The 5002-nt window shown below is 43.7% G+C and overlaps 1 long non-coding RNA gene across 1 annotated transcript; it reads left to right on the top strand.

Annotated features, from left to right (window-relative positions):
• The first annotated feature begins 1051 nt into the window (after positions 1 to 1051).
• On the top strand, positions 1052 to 4496 carry LOC114058085. Its single transcript, XR_003571371.1, has 3 exons — positions 1052 to 1184; positions 2111 to 2184; positions 4313 to 4496. It is a non-coding gene; the product is annotated as an uncharacterized LOC114058085 (long non-coding RNA).
• The last annotated feature ends 506 nt before the right edge of the window (positions 4497 to 5002 follow it).

Raw genomic sequence — 5002 nt, 5'->3', positions numbered from 1 at the left:
GGCCCGTGGTCCTGCACTCCCTCAGTGTCTCTGGCACTGCTGGCTCCTGCCTGCTCAGCTGGTGCCAGAGGTGCAGAAAACAACTTTTTGTGGTGTGAATGTGGAGACTCCAGACTGGAACGTTTTTGATCTACTGAAAAAATATGGAGGAAAACACAATTAGTGTTCAGTTATAATGCAGATATGAAGATAAGCTTGTGAAATACAAGTCTGTGGTGGAATATGAAACGGGAAAATAAATGTTTTCCACTCGCTTAATGTTTCATATAATCCTGGATGTGTTCCACTGCCTGACCGTTGTGTTTGCGGAATATTTCCACATCTGTCTCAAAGCCATACCCTTCTCAAATGGACAGAGTAGCCAGTTTCTTAGTTAAAATAATAATAATAATAAAGTGTAAGAGCACCCCAAGTGTGCTGAACCTTCCCACAGCTCACACTCTGTGGAGAAGAGAGCCCCTGGAAAGGCTCAGACACTGCCCAAGCCCCCGGGCAGGAGTAACACACAGCATGTGTTCACCCTTGGGTCTTCCTGTTTCTTTTTGCTTCATATTAAAGATGGAATTCCATATGGACTTTTTAATGGTTGCTTGGAAATTGGATGTCTGTCACCCCAGAGGGATGGATTGGAATTCTGCACCTGATTGCATTTCTCCCTTCTCCCCCACAGGAGGAGTCAAAGGGGAAGGAGTTTGCCGACTGCAGGTTCTCCTCAGGCTGAGAGGAGGCTTCTTCTCTTTAATGGCATGGTAGGTTATGTGTGGATGTAAATAGTTGCTCGAGTTTGTGTATGTGAATTTAGGAACCTGATGCAAAATAAACTGCCAGGAACAAAAAGTTGAGGCTGACCCCACGATAAATTGTTCTCTTCATCTCGTTGGCAAGAGAAGTAAAGCAAAGCAAGCAGAAATAAAGAAGCAGTTCAGAGCTAGGCACAAACTTCCATCCAAATCTCTTTTGTTTTTTATACCTGCTTAAGGAAAGAATAAAAGGCCTTTTCTGAACTGTAACACTTCTGAATATCTTTTTGAAAATTTCAGAAATAACAGCTGTGACTCATCGAGATGATCTGAGGAGGAGCCACCTCACAAGTGGAAGAGCTTCTTCACCCTATTTTGGCCCGAGCTCCTGAGCCAGGATCTCTGCACAACGTGTTGCTCATCAGACACAGCAGCTGTCCTCAGGTGAGCCCAAACCAGCTCCCCCGTGGGCTGTGGTGATGCTCTGGACCGGGTTACTGTAATTCCCCCTTTGCCAGTGCTTTGTGCCTTAGCAATGCTGCTTCCTCCACGTCACAGCTGCGAGTTCCAGTAGAGGGGGTCGAGGTCCAGATCTCTGGCATGTCATTCTCCTGTGGAGCTTGGGCTTCTCTGTGTCAGCCAGGGTCACACAGGGCTGTTCCTGGCAAAATCTCCTCCCTGAATGTCCCCCCCACACCCCAGTGCCCTGGGATGATCGCTCTTGCAGTGCCTGCAGTGGTGTTTGCCTGGCAGGAGTGGGTGGGAGACCGAGTGCCAGCATCCTCTGGTGACCCTGAGCTGCTGAAGTGTGACCCTGCAAGTTGTTTCAGTGAATCTGCTCTCTCCAGTCTGGTTTGGGAGAAAGAAATCTGTACTTGCATCTGGGTGATGGCATGTGAAACAATGCCGAGCAGTTACCAGCAGTATTTCCAATTCCAAATATATAGAAATCATGAATAAGGTTTCCAAGTCTCAGAAATAATTAAATAAGTTTTTAAAAAGAATATTTCAGGTCATGTCTTTTTTCTGCCTTATCAACTGTTTTAGGTGCAGTTGGTTTACTTGTGAAGTATTTAAACAAAAATACATGGGTTTGAAGCTTGCTTTTAAAAATGACACTCAGCTTCTGACATATTCCTGTCTTCTAGATCTGAGCTTTAACAGCAAGACCAAACATTCCTGGTAAATTTATACGTGCTAATAAATGCAAACTCCTTGCCAAAACCATATCCCCCACAATATGCAGAGAGCATCAGAAGTGAAAAGTAAATTAAATCTGTGACTTTTTCCTGGTTCTGTACTAGAGGTTGCACAAATTTAGAGCAAATGTAGATCATAGCCAGTTTCTGTTGCATGGGTCTCATTTACAGTAACCATGCTGCTGTCAGCCAGCCAGTAACCTCTGCTCTAGCCATCAAACATCACCACTAAAAGTTCAAGATAGGTAAGAAATAATTACTATAATACCATTTTTTAATTTGTCTGCTGCTTTTCCATAGGGATTACCTTACATTTTCCCCTCTTTCTTACTTTTAAGTTTTCATTGTTTATTTTTAATACCATGTCTTTGAATGGTGACAGCTAAAACTTTAAAAAAATGAAAGTTGAGATTCATAACAATCACCTAATGGCTGAAGCCAAGGCAGTAATGAAAGCATCAGTCATCTTGAGACCTGTGATATATTCACTAGAATTAACAAAATCACTTGAGCTGGCAATGAAGGAGAGGTTGCCTTGTCATCAAGTTGCTGTGGCTGGATGTAATTTTATTTTAAGTCTGTTGTTGCATTCCCAGCATCTTTAAAGGTGGTACCCAACTCTGGTAGACTTTATAGTTTTCTTTTTAAAATGTTCTCTTTATAATCTAAAATGGTTGTTTGCACAGGGACAGGCCTAACCCAGCTCAAGGCTGATGTTGTGAACACATGGTCACGAGTCTTTGCCTTGGAGCTGCTTCTCCCCTGGCCAGAGGATTCCCCAGAACTGCCCTGTGCTGCACCCTGGGACATCTGGGTCCCACTCCCCAGCCTGTGCCTGCAGACAGGATTCAATCCTCAGGGCAGCACATTGCTCTGGCTCTGGTGGTGGCAAAAATAAGCTTCCCTTGACTTTACCTGTAGTTGTAAAACTTTCCAGACACCAAAGATTTAACTGTTTTTTGGACATATGAGCTCCACAGAGTCTGGTGGAGTTTGCCTGCTCCAAGTATCCATACCAGTGTTTTTAAGAAGGTTTTTTAAAAAGTGTATGTTCCAGTTATTACCCATAATTGATATAATATTGCAAAAATCTATGTGGCTTATTGGTCTGACAGAGTGCAAACAGCTTTTTGGAAGTCTCCTGATAAGAAATATTCCAGCCCCTGTATTGTTCTTATACAGAAAGTGCATGGAGACAATAAGCAATAAAATACCAGATGGATTTCCTTTGAAACATAATTACTATCCAGGTGCAGACCCCACTTTTCATAGTCAAAGATTTCCATCATTTTAATAGGATTCTTTAAAGTTATAGTCTCAGAATCTCCTGAACTGAGCTATTGGTCAGTGCACTGTACAAGGGGTACTGGTGAAAAAGAGAGGGTTCATCTTGCAGTCCTCTTTGGCCACTGGCTTTTTGTCCTGAGAAAGGGATTTGAGATGCCAAGTGGTGCCCCCTTGGGCTGTGGTTTCTGTGGGGGCACACCTGGCCCAGGGCAGCTGCACTGGAACTCGTTTGGTCTTTGCAGAGAGCCAAGCAAGAACATTTTTCTTCTCTTCCCTTTTCCTTGCAAGGGAGCAGACCAGTAAAATAATAATAATAATAATAATAATAAAAAGGCATAAGCAGTCTCCCATTCTGAGATGCTGAGTGCCAGAGCTCAGATGGAGTCTGTAAGGGAAGTGAGAACGCAGTGAAAACAGGGGCTTTATTTCAAGGGCAGGGCTGTGAACTCTTTAACTCTCAGTGCTCCTGGCTGTGCCTCTCCACACTGTGCACAGCTGCTGAAGGCTCCCAGGGACTGTGGGTGGTGGCTGAGGAAGGGGGAAGAGGTGCTTTAGCTGTGCACAGTGTTTCCCATAAGAAATAAAGCAGCAGAGTCTCACCTCGCTGCCTGTTTTTCCACATGCACCGAGACGGGAATGTATTTATATAACCCCATTAAAAGGGAACACTCAGTAGCAAACCTGGTCTTTAAATAGCTACTGTTCTGCATACTCCCGTCTCCAAACTCCTCAATTTCAACTCACACCCACTTACATTCTTTTGACATATTCCTCAGGTTTGGGTTTGGGTGTTTTGGGGTTTTTTTTTTGTGACTTTAGGGTGAAATCCAAAACTTATTGAAAGCAGTGGAAAGACACTCAGTGAATTCAGTGGAATTTGGATAATACTCTTGGAGCTCAGATACCATGGTGACAAATGCAATAAATTACATAGACAAAAGTGGCCCATTTTGGGCTTCCAGAGAAACAAATTAAACTGTTGCTATTGACTGCCACAGGAATCAGTTCTGCCCCTCCCTGATGGCATTTAAGCTGCTCTCAAAACACTTTACAAATAAGGGGAATATCTTTATCTCCCATTTACAGAATGGAAGAAACTGAGACACGGAGCCAGGACTAAACCTGCGAGTCAGGCAGTGCAGAAGAGCTGGAATTAGACCCAGATACCAGTCCTTGGACCACCCAGTGGAAAAAGAGAGTCAATTAGCTGCTAGCAGTCTCCCAACCTCTCCTGGTGCTACCAGATCCTGCTGGTGCCAACAGGAGTGGAGAGGGCAAGCAGCGTCCTCCCGTAAATCGCTGAGTGTTAATGAACTGCACAGCCCTGCAGAAGCAGTTTGGTTTTACCACCAAGATGCATTATTTCATCCTTTACACCCCCCCCAAAAAAATTCATATTTTCCCTTTGACTCCTGTTATTTTGGGTCTGTTTAGCAAATACATTCTTGGGGTTTTTTTCCCTTGTGTCCCTCCAGCCACCTTAGTTTGCCTTTTTTTTTTTTTTTTCCTTCTTTCCCTTAAAAACTTTTCTCCTCATTCAATGCACTAAGTGGATTTATGACCCATTTAGGCAGCTTACAGTGGCATTGCTTTTACAGTTCAGAGGCAGAAGGGCCATAAAAAGATTTACAGTTACAGCAAGAGTCTGTTGCATGGAAGTTCGAGATCCAAATTAGACAAAGGGAGCGGGTCTGTGTGAGTGGCCAGTAAAAGAAGCTTGGAAACAAAAACAAATGAAATTGCTGTTAGAGGAGGAGGTTGGGGTGAGGGCAGAGA

The sequence above is a fragment of the Empidonax traillii genome, unplaced genomic scaffold (genome assembly GCF_003031625.1).
Source record: "Empidonax traillii isolate 1590-97213 ecotype Southwest subspecies unplaced genomic scaffold, ASM303162v1 scaffold160:size908849, whole genome shotgun sequence".
Classification (NCBI taxonomy): Eukaryota; Metazoa; Chordata; class Aves; order Passeriformes; family Tyrannidae; genus Empidonax; species Empidonax traillii.
Note: the sequence above shows the minus strand (reverse complement) of the source record. Positions and strands in the feature narration are given on the sequence as shown.